Genomic DNA, 11,765 nt, shown 5'->3' with positions numbered 1-11,765 from the left:
AAACAAACAAGTTTGTAGCAAACTCACTTAGCAAAACCAGCCTGAACTGTCTGAGGCTAACAACATAGATTTATCTCACTTAGTATGCAAATGTTTCACTAAAGAAATATCAGTATGTTTGGTTACAGGGTACTATCCCAGGTCCCACTGGGCATGTTGTTTGGTGCATCCCAAAAAAATTCCAGATTCTGAAACTTCTGTCCCCTGAAGTGCCAAATGAATCACAAAGACAGCGCCTTAAGTGTTAAGAGGTTCAGAAGGGAGTCACCGGGTTATGTGGCCATCCAAGATTTTCCAGAGCCCGAGTCTTGAGCTGAACCTTGAGAATAGTGGACTAGGAGATCAAGATCAGGTCATATAGCTTCCTCCATACTTGGCTGAAGAGTGCTATGATTTAATGGATGGGGAAGACATGAAGGTTTTCTCAAGTGGGTAAAAATGTAATGAAAGTATAGAGGAACTTTGGGCTGGTGATGGTTTTTACAATGGGAGAGATGTCACATTTATGAACCAGGCACACAATGCTATATGTTTTCATAGGCTTTGTATCATTTATTCCATACAAGCTTCTTACATACAAAGAAGGGCACTCAGGTTGACTAAGTCACACATAGTTAATACATAACGATCAGATTCAAATCAGTTCAACTCCTCTTTCTACTACCCAAGGCTGCCTCTTAGGTGGAAATGAGAGAGAGAGGACTGACCTGGAGTGAAAGCACTCACAACAAAAAGGCTGATGTGAAAAGAGGGCAGCCAAAGACTACTGGGCAGCAGGGAGCCAGATGATAAGAAAATACATCTAATGCAGTGCTTATGCAGGGCACTCCAAATAGCAAGAAACACCAACCTTCTAAAGAGAATTATCTGTATTCTACATGCTGCAGGTCCTTCCCCTTAATTAGAAAATGTGTTTATCACAGGAAGCTAATGTTCTGATTGACTGAGTAGATCCCATCACCTACCTAATCACTCTTTCTAATCCAGGGTATACCACTCTATAGGTGTGAAGATCAAGTCTCATTAAACCACACATACAATCTATTGAGAGGCTACACCCTTTATAGTTTTTTATATCATAAGTTTGGAAAATGCTACACATTATATCCTGCCCCACTTTGGAGATTCACAATACAAAAACCACTTTAAACTCACAAAACTACTGGTTTACATCGATTAATCCACAGTCTCCACTGTTAGGAGGCAGAGGCAGGTGGATCGCTCGAGCCTAGGAGGTCAAGACCTGCCTGGGCAACATGGCAAAACCCCATCTCTACTAAAAATACAAAATATTAGGCCGGGCGCAGTGGCTCACGCCTGTAATCCCAGCACTTTCAGAGAGAGACCCCGTCTCAATAACGACAACAAAAATACAAAAAGTTAGCCAGGCGTGGTGGCGTGCGCCTGTAGTCCCAGCTACTCGGGAGGCTGAGGTGGGAGGATTTTCCAGTCTCTCCCACTATTTGGCTACAGAACTCCTTTTGAATAGAACACACTTTGGAAAGCAATGATTTAATCCATTTATTTTCCTATGCCTTTCTTCTGTATTGACATGCTGGATCAGTCATGAAATTATGGAAGTTTGAGCCAGGTGTGGTAGCTCACTCCTGTAATCCCAGCACTCTGGGAGGCGGAGACGGGCGGATCACCTGAGGTCAGTAGTTCGAGACCAGCCTGGCCAACATGGCGAAACCCCCTCGCTACTAAAAATACAAAAATTAGCCAGGCATGGTGGCACATGCCTGTAATCCCAACTGCTCAGGAGGCTGAGGCAGGAAAATTGCTTTAACCTGGGAGGCAGAGGTTGCAGTGAGCTAAGATTGTGCCACTGCACTCCAGCCTGAGAAACTCCGACTCAAAAAAAAAAAAAAAAAAAAGTTAAGTTTGCTGTGGCCAAGTTAAATCATTAACATTAGTGTATCTGAGTTAAAGAAAATTGGTCGTTCTTTGTCATATGTAAATTTATTCTCCCTTGGGGATTCACGCAATTGGTGGGAGAAGATTTACAGATCTATTTTGTCTTTAAAAAAAAAAAAAGAGGCCAGGTGCAGTAGCTCACATCTGTAATCCCAACACTTTGGGAGGCAAGGGCAGGCGGGTTGGGGATCACAAGGGCAGGAGTTTGAGACCACCCTGGCCTACATGGTGAAACCTCATCTCTACTAAAAACTAAAATAAGTTGGGTGCGGTGGCGCATGCCTATAATCCCAGCTACTTGGGAGGCTGAGGCAGGACAATTGCTAGAACCTGGGAGGCAGAAGTTGCAATGAGCTGAGGTTGCGCCGTTGCACTCCAGCCTGGGCAACAACAGCAAAACTCTGTCTCAACAAACAAACAAACAAACAACAACAAAAAAGAGCCAGGGGGTCTCACTGTATTGTCCAGATTGGATTCTAACTCCTGGGCTCAAGCAATCCGCCTGCCTCAGCCTCTGGAATAGCTGGGACTACAAGCACATACCACCACACAGCACTTATTTTCTTGATTTTTTAAATTACATGCCTCAATAAATCTGCATTCCACTTTCTTCATTATGTTTCTCTAGCACTTGTATATTTCTCAACTAAAACTCCTTAGATTCCTCATAATTATTTGTATTAAACACCCAAACTCCTGCCCAGGAGTGGTGGCTGACACCTGTAAGCCCAGCAGTTTGGGAGGTCAAGGCAGATAGACTGCTTGAGCCCGCAGCCTGGGCAACACGGCAATAACCAGTCTCTACTAAAAATACAAAAAATTAGCCAGGTGTGGTGGCACACACCTGTAGTCCCAGCAAGCTGAGGCCCCAGTGAGTTGTAATCCTGCCACTGCATTCCAGCCTGGGCAATGGGAGTGAGACCTGCCTCCAAAAAACAAACAAAAAACCAAATCCCTTACCACAGCAAAGTCTACGCAATCTGGAATCTATTCACCTCATCTCCTGTATCTTCTTGGCTCCTGCTACATTCCAGACACAAAAGCCTTCTAACTAGCCACAAGAGTTCTCCCTGACCATAATAATGCTCATCCTCTAATTTGATAATGGGCACCATTCAGCTCTCAGCACACTGTCTACTCTTCAAAATGGTCTTCTATGACTACATCATCCTAGTTTTGCTGTGTTAGCAATTATCCTCATTTGAAACCATCTTCAGTTTCTTTATTGTCTCCCACATACACCAGACTGCAAGCTCCTGAGCGCAGGGACTTTTCTATGCTCAGGACCTTCGACATTACCTGGCACACAGTACATAGTAAACATTTGTTGTATGAACTAAAGGATAAGTCACAACATGTCAGTCATCCAGCAAAACATGAGTTTCCAGTCAAGATTGGAGACTATCCCTTGAGGGTCAATCATTAGCAGCCCCACCATAATGTGGGAACTCACTTACATGAATGTCAGATAAATAAATGACCAACTTAACTGCCACAATTAAATTTGTTTATTAAAAAGTGCTTCAAGAAAGTGAATTTTTAGATTTGTTCTGCTCTGGCAGAGTGGCTCATGCCTATAATCCCAGTGCTTTTGGGGGCTAAGGTGGAAGGATCATTTGAGGCTAGGAAATCAAGGCCAGTGTGGGCAACACAGTGAGACCTGCCTCTACAAAAATTAAAAAAATTAGCCAAGCATGGTAGTGAGTACTTGTAGTCTCAGCTGCTCTGGAGGATGAGGCAGAAGGTTAAGTCAAGCCCAGAATTTTAAGGCTGCAGTGAGCTATGATCATGCCACTGCATTCTAACTTGGGCAACAGAGTGAGATGCTTGTCTCTGAAAAAAGAGAGACAGATTTGTCCTATATTACCTGTTAAAACATTTGAGTGCTTATACTTTTGTTTCAGGGTTCTGTACTTATTGTTCCCTCTGCCCACAGAGCTCTGCCCATGGAAAGCCACATGGTTCTCACTGCCCACTTCATTCTCATTCAGGACTTTTTTTTTTTTTTTTTTTTTTTTGGAACGCTTTTTTTCTTTTTTTTTTTTTTTTTTTTTTGTTTTTTTTTTTTTCCCTCATCCCCCTTTTCACCCTTTTTTTTTTTTTTTTTTTTTTTTGAGACAGCGCTCTTGCTCTGTCAACCAGGCTGGAGTGCAGTGGTGCAAACATTACTCACCTCAGCCTCCAACTACTGGGTTCAAGTGATACTCCCACCTCAGCCTTAAGTAGCTGGGATTACAGGTGTGTAATATCTTGCCTGGCTAATTTTTCCATTTTTAGTAGAGATGAGGTGTTGCTATGCTGCCCAGGCTGGAAGGACTCTTTTCTTCTTTTTTTTTTTTTTTTTTTTAAAAAGACAAAGTCTCTGGCCCAACGCGATGGCTCACATCTGTAATTCCGGCAAGGGAGGCCAAGGTAGGTGGATCATGAGGTCAAGAGATCGAGATCATCCTGGCCAACATGGTGAAACCCCGTCTCTACTGAAAATACAAACATTTGTTGGGTGTGGTGGCACCCACCTGTAGTCCCAAGTACTTGGGAGGCTGAGGCAGGAGAATTGCTTGAACCCAGAGGTGGAGGTTGGAGTGAACCGAAATCGAGCCACTGCATTCCAGCCTGGCAACAGAGCAAGGCTCCGTCTCAAAAAAAAAAAAAAAAAAGACAGAGTCTCACTCTAGACTGCCCAGGCTGGAGTGTAGTGTCATGATCTCAGCTCACTGCAGCCTCCACCTCTCAGGTTTAAGTGATTCTCCTGCCTCAGTCTCCCAGGTAACTGGAACTACATGTGCAAGCCATCATGCCCAGCTGATTTTTGTATTTATAGTAGAGACTGGGTTTCACTGTGTTGGCCAGGCTGATCTTGAACTCCTGACCTCAGGTGATCTGCCCTACTCCACCTCCAAAAGTGCTGGGATTACAGGTATGAGCCCCCGAGCTGGGTCTAGAAGGACTCTTTCAAACGTCATCTTTTTTTCAGAGATGCCTTGCCGCACCATCCTATCTAAAAGAGCATTCACCTCAGTTACTCTCCATGCACTTACTTTACTATTTTCCAGGCATATTAACTTCTTTTGTCATTTACTATGATTCTCTCTTTACCAGATTGTAAACTCCACTGATAGTAGCGACTTTGTGCTTTGTTCACTGCTGTCTCCCTAGAGCCTTACAATAGTGATGAGCACCTGTTATATATTTGTTGTACTATTTTAAAGAGCTAGATACCTTTGATTTTTCCATCAAAAATGTTCTTCATCTTTATTTCGGTCAGTTGACTGTGTCACATAGAAAGAGGTGGACACATTCTTCTAGATTCTAAAACCACAAGAGGCTGAGCAAGGTGGCTCACTCCTGTGATCCTAGCACTTTGGGAGGCCAAGAAGGGAGGTTTACTTAAGTGCAAGGACCATTTGGGACCAGATTCAGCAACAATAGTGAGACCCTTTCTCTACAAAAAATTTAAAAAATTAGCTGGGGTCAGTGGTGCCCTCCTATTGTCTTAGCTACTAGGGAAGCTGAGGCAGCACTGCTCGAGCCAGGGTGGTCTAGGTTGCAATAAGCTGAGATCTTGCCACTGCACTCCAGTCTGGGTGACTGAGTGAAATCCTGTCTCCAAAGTTGAGGTGCTAGAGCAGGACTATTTTTTTTTTTTTTAGACAGTCTCGTTCTGTCACCAGGCTAGAGTGCAGTGGCGCAATTTCGGCTCACTGCAACCTCTACCTCCCGGATTCAAGCGATTCTCCTGCCTCTGCTTCCCGAGTAGCTGTGACAGCACCACCATACCCGGCTAATTTTTTGTATTTTAGCAGAAACAGCGTTTCACCATCTTAGCCAGGATGGTCTCCATCTCCTGACCTGGTAATCCACCCACCTAGGCCTCTGAAAGTGCTGGGATTACAGGCGTGGGCCACCATGCCTGGCTGGATTAGGGCTATTTTTAAGTTTAAAAAAAAAACAACAAAACGTGGTAGGGTGAGGTGGCTCATGCGTGTAATCCCAGTAATCCCAACACTTTCAGAGGCCAAGGCAGGTGGATCACTTGAGGTCAGGAGTTCAAGACCAGCCTGACCAACATGGAGAAACCCTGTCTCTACTAAAAATACAAAATTAGCCAGGTATGGTGACACATGACTGTAATCCCAGCTACTCAGGTGGCTGAGGCAGCAGAATCGTTTGAACCGAGGTTGTGGTGAGCTGAGATCGTGCTATTGCACTCCAGCCTGGGTAACGAGTGAAACTCCGTCTCAACAACAAAAAAAAAAAAGTGAAGCCAGGCATGATGGCTCATGCCTAAAATCCTAGCACTTTTGGGAGGCCGAGGTGGGTGGATCACCTGAGGTCAGGAGTTTGAGACCAGCCTGACCAACATGGAGAAACCCCGTGTCTACTAAAGATACAAAATTAGCCGAACGTGATAGCGCATGCCTGTTACCCCAGCTACGAAGGAGGCTAAGGCAGGAGAATCGCTTGAACCTGGGAGGTGGAGGTTGCGGTTAGCTGAGATTGTGCCATTGCACTACAGCCTGAGCAACAAGTGTGAAAAAAAAAAAAAAAAAAAAAAAAAAGTGTGGGGTTACATAAACATACATGTTATAATCCCTCGAAGTTAAAATACTACATAGACTCTAGAATCTTACTATTTTTTGAGACAAGGTCTGGCTGTTGCTCAGGCTGGGGGAATGCAGTGGTGCAACTGTGCCTGAAACCTCTGCCTCCTGTGTTCAAGCCATCCTCCTACCTCAGCCTCCCAAGTAGCTGGGACTATAGGCACACATCACCACACCTGGCTAATTTTTGAATTATTTTTGTAGACGGGGTTCCCATGTTCCCCAGGCTGGCATGGAACTCCAGAGCTCAAGTGATCCGCCCACCTTGGCCTCCCCAAATTATGCTTTGGGAATACTCTTTAAGAACTAAGGATTTGTCAACAAATCCTTTTTATATTGCCTTACTGATAAAGTCTATAAAACCAAATTTCAAGCTTATCCTTGATTTGAGATAATAAGTGAAATCGGCGACTTTCAGAGAACCTTCTATAGGTATTCACAATTATCAACAAGATCAACGTCTAATTATCTTATTTGACCACCCTCTGAAATATTAGCAATATATAAATGCAAAAAGTGTTACTGATCTAAAAATGACTCAAACTAGAAACAAAAAATTCATTTTGGCCAAGTGGGATGGTTCACGCCTATAATCCCAACTCTTTGGAAAGCTGGGGTGAGCAGATTGCTTGAGTCCAGGAGTTTGAGACCAACCTGGGCAACATGGTGAAGCCCCATCTCTATAAAAAATACGCAAAAATTAGTTGAGTGGGATGGTGCACGCCTGTAGTCCTACATACTGGAGAGTCTGAGGTAGGAGGATGGCCTCAGCCCAGGTCAGCCTAGGCAACAGAGTGAGATGGTGTCTCGAAAACCAAACCAAAACAAAAAAAACAAAGAGAGAGAAGAGAAGAATTCATTTTATCACCTTTAAATAAGGGGGTGACACTTTCTTCATGGAACTATCTTTGGAAATCCCTTACGAATATACAATTTAAAAAAATTTTTTAAATGTACCGCAACCAATCGGTTATGACAGATATCTCAATTTCCAAGTTCTTCTTGTTGAATGAATGGCCAGACCTAAGTCTAGCATCTTCCCACAGGCCCTCAGTTATAGGTGAAGATTTCTGGAATAAAAGTTTTGCTTTCCGAGGCCATCTCACAGACATCTGTGACATAAGCTGATCCAAGATGTGTGCCTTTTTCTTAGACATTTCCTTAACACATTAGAGAACCATTCCCTTACATTTGGGAAGAGGGAAAGAGATCCAATAAATAAAAACTATCTGGCACTCAAATATCAAGAACATATCCCAACACTTCAACCTACTCTCTGCTTTCTCATCAAAGGAATATACCACTTAGAATCATATCCAAACTCCTTACATTGCCTACAAAGCTCTCTATGATCTGGGTCCTGGATACTTCTCCCTTCTTCACACAACACTCTAGGAACCTAAGATGTTCCTCAAATATTTCAATATTCCAAGCCAGTTCCTGTCCTTGAGCCTTTGCACAATTTTTTTTTTTTTTTGAGACGGAGTTTCGCTCTCGTTACCCAGGCTGGAGTGCAATGGCGCGATCTCGGCTCACCGCAACCTCCGCCTCCTGGGTTCAGGCAATTCTCCTGCCTCAGCCTCCTGAGTAGCTGGGATTACAGGCACATGCCACCATGCCCAGCTGATTTTTTTGTATTTTTAATAGAGACGGGGTTTCACCATGTTGACCAGGATGGTCTCGATCTCTTGACCTTGTGATCCACCCGCCTCGGCCTCCCAAAGTGCTGGGATTACAGGCGTGAGCCACCGCGCCTGGCCCGCCTTTGCACATTCTACTCCCTCCACCTGGAATGTTCTTCCCCTCACCTTTTAATGGCTGGTCTCCATGCAAATGTTCCCTCCTCAGAGAAGCCTTCTTCATCTGTCACATCATTCTATCACTATCTGAAATTATCTAATGTTTTCTCTTTCACCCACGAGAATACATGGTCCTTTAAGGTAAGGGAACTTGCCCATTTTCGTTTTCTCACTATATTCCCAGAGATTAAGTGGATGCTCAGTAAACTTATTAAATGAGTAAAGAAACAAATTAATTCCAAAACTAGAGGATTGCTTTTGCATCCATCCAATCCTCTGTCCCAAACCCCAACCAGTAGAAGTAATCAGAAGGGGAGGCAGACTTTCCTTGGACTGATGGTAAGAAGTGAAAGATAAAGGTATTATAGGACGGGAGAGACTAGATTCATTAAGATCTTCTGAAAGCATGAAAAAAAAATTTAGACACACAAGGAAAGGCCAAAGATCTGACTATGTCGGCCCAAGGTGAGGAGAAAAAGAGCAACTGTTGGAATCCAAGAGGAAAGGGTCCCCTTCTGTGCCTCCAAGGAAGAATAATATTTATGCATCTACCATGTGGCAAACAAAGGTAGGGTGGCACCCATCAGGAGAGAGAAGCAAGACAGACAAGGTCCTTGTTCTCAAAGAGCTTACGTTCTAGCAGTTGAGAAAGACAATAAACGAGTAAGCAATAAGTAATTGTTAGTAAATGCTATCAAGTAACTAAAACCAAGTGATGTTGATGGAGAGCTGTGGGAGAGAAAGGTCCTAGAGAGGCTGGTTGGGCACCCTGGCCAACATGGTGAAACCCTGTCTACTAAAAATACACAAATGAGCCGGGCGTGGTGGCACACATCTGTAATCTCAGCTACTATGAAGGCTGAGGCAGAATAGCTTGAATCCAGGAGGTGGAGGCTGTAGTGAGCTGAGATCGCGCCACTACGATTCCAGCCTGGGCAAAATAGCAAGACTCTCGGAAAAGGAAAAAAAAAAAGAAAGAAAAAAAGAGGCTCATTAGAGGAGGCCTAAGGTGAGGGAAACTTGGGAGTGGGGGCCTGCCTTGCAAAGATATGATGTTGACAATTTCCCAGCCAACAAAAGGCACGTGCAAATAACTTTAAATAGAAATAAGCCTGGAATGGGGAAGAAACAGAAAGCCACAGTGGCTAAGAAGATGGGTGGGAGAGCTGAATGAACAATGGACAGCTCCCGCGAAACCTTCGTAAACCACCGTAAATAACTCAGCGCATCCTCAAAGCCACTTTACTAGGTAGATTCCGTTATTAACCCCATTTTGCAGCTAAAGAAATGGAGGCTTAGTGAGGTGAGGTGACCGGCCCCAAGTTACACCCCTAGAGACAGGCTACATCTGGAATGAACACAGACGATCTAATTCCAAAGTCTATGACAGCGTTTCTCCCAAAATCTGGGAAACCCCATGTTACACGGCATTTCTATGTCCCGCGTGTACCGACTAGAATTCTCACGAACAATTCAGTCAAGTGAGCTCACGATGCCCGTTTTACAGTCAGAGATTCGAGTACAGAGGTCAGAGAGGGGTGAGTTCGGGGGCTTCGCTAGAGTTAGGGAAAGGGGCGACCGCGCGGCAGCCGCAGCTCCACGCGCCCGCAGTCCCCGCCTAGGCAGGCCTAGCCGCCGGACACCCAGCTAGCGCTGCCTGCGGCCCCGTGCGCGGAAAACAGACACGCGGGCGCAACCAATAAGGAACGGCCTTCCCGAGCGGCGAGGCGGCGGCGCAGCCTATCAGCGCCGTGATGGAGAGGAAAGGGCGGGCAATCCGCAGGCTTGCGTTAGGCCGCGCCTCAGCTGCCCTCACCCCTCGCAGGCCCCGGGGCCGCCGGACCTGGGCCGGAGACCTAGGACGCCGCGAGGCATGGCAAGCGCTGCCTGAGGAGGCGAAGACCTTGCCTGAGCGCACCGCCCGAGCCCCGGACCTACATTCCGCTCTCGCCCAGAGACGCGGTTCTCACTCCCTAGCGCTCGGAAGTACCAGGAGCGCCTCTTCCCTTCCTCAGCTGGGCCCCAAGAGCCACTCTGGTAGGCCGTGCACGCCCCGCGCCTCACCTCGTGGGGATACAGAAACAGGAGGGAACGCCGGCCGCGGATTGTAGCTGGCACTACCCGCTGCTGCCGCTCCGCCTCACATTCAAACCCCGGCAAAATGGCGCGACAGCTAGGCTGATGCCAGAGAGCATGCGCGAGCGGGCCGCGGCAGGGGGCGGGGCCAGGAATGTTCTAGCCCCACCCAGGTTCGAAGGGCCAATCGGGGCCTCGCTGTTTCTACGCTGACGTCACAAGTGACAGTGCCCTTTGGCTCTGACCATTCTAACAGGCTTCACGAGTCGGGATTTCCAAAGAGGAACGCAGATTCAGCGAGTGGCTGCTGGCATGTGACCTATTTCGATGTCAGGGCTTGGCACGTAGGAGGTGTTCAATGTTGAATGATCCAAGGTCATGCACATAGGGTCTCATATGGAAGAGAACTTCCCGCCCCTCATGGAGCTTCTATTTTAGAGGGAGTATGGTATGTAACTTTTTGGTACTTTTGTTACAGCCCACGAACCCTACATGATCTGGTCCCTGCCAGCGCCTGCCCTCATCACCTTACGCCTCTCTCCTCTCCTAACCCTCACTCAGCTCTGCCACCCCACCTTCTTTCTGTTCCTCTAAGCTCCAAGCTTATTTCCACTTCAGAGCATTTATACTTGCTGTCCCCTGTGCCTGGGATGTTTTAGATCTCTGAATGATTGGCCCCTTCTTTACATTTAGGTTCCAGCTCCACAAAGAGGCCTACCTGAAATTGCCTACTCACCACCACCCAGCACACAATTTAGGGTTGCTAGATTTAGCAAATAAAAACAGGCTGCCCAGGTCAATGTGAATTTTAGAATCACACTGGCCCTCCTCCAGCTGCTCCCTCCTGCCCATGAGCTGAGTGGGTGTGCTCATCCAGAGCAGATGCCACTCCCTTTCAGACCACACTGCAGTTGCACAAGGCCCTGGAATTCCCAAACCATAGGCCCCTGGCCCGTGGAGACCCTTTCCTGGGTCACTTCTTCAGAGGGTAAGCTGCACAGCAGCTTGAGAGCACCCCCATACCGGAAGGGTGACTGGGGTCAGAAAGGGGTTTGCAGGGTGTTTGGGCAGGGCTGGGCATCCAGGCACTCATGCAAAGCCTTGTGGTGCCTGAGGTGGAGACAGCAGGGTGCCGGTCTTGGGCCAGCTCCCCAGTGCGGCTGCTTTCTGGTGTGGAGCTCTGAGGAGCCTGAGAATTCTATCTTTGACCTGCTCGTCCAGATCTTTACAAAGGTGCATTTATAAAGGAAGGAAGATAGAGTGTATCTTATTCAAAAGCTTTACATATAGCTTTTAAATGTTGACCCTCAGAGGACGTGAGCCGACATTTAGAGCCTGCAAATATTAATCCTGTGCTAAGTGTGTTCTCTGT

General features: G+C 46.3%; 1 protein-coding gene across 2 annotated transcripts in view; it reads right to left on the bottom strand.

The window, feature by feature from the left end:
- CSE1L (chromosome segregation 1 like) overlaps positions 1–10,516 on the bottom strand; it is a 68,563-nt gene extending 58,047 nt beyond the window's left edge. The window contains exon 1 of one of the 2 annotated variants that reach the window (XM_017541381.2): positions 10,382–10,516. The gene's annotated coding sequence lies outside the window, so the exon portion shown is untranslated. The remainder of the gene's footprint in view (positions 1–10,381) is intronic. The other variant, XM_017541382.2, reaches the window with a different exon arrangement.
- Positions 10,517–11,765: the final 1,249 nt, after the last annotated feature.

This window comes from Cebus imitator, unplaced genomic scaffold, assembly GCF_001604975.1.
Source record: "Cebus imitator isolate Cc_AM_T3 unplaced genomic scaffold, Cebus_imitator-1.0 Scaffold132, whole genome shotgun sequence".
NCBI lineage: Eukaryota > Metazoa > Chordata > Mammalia > Primates > Cebidae > Cebus > Cebus imitator.
This window is presented reverse-complemented; position numbering and strand designations above follow the sequence as displayed.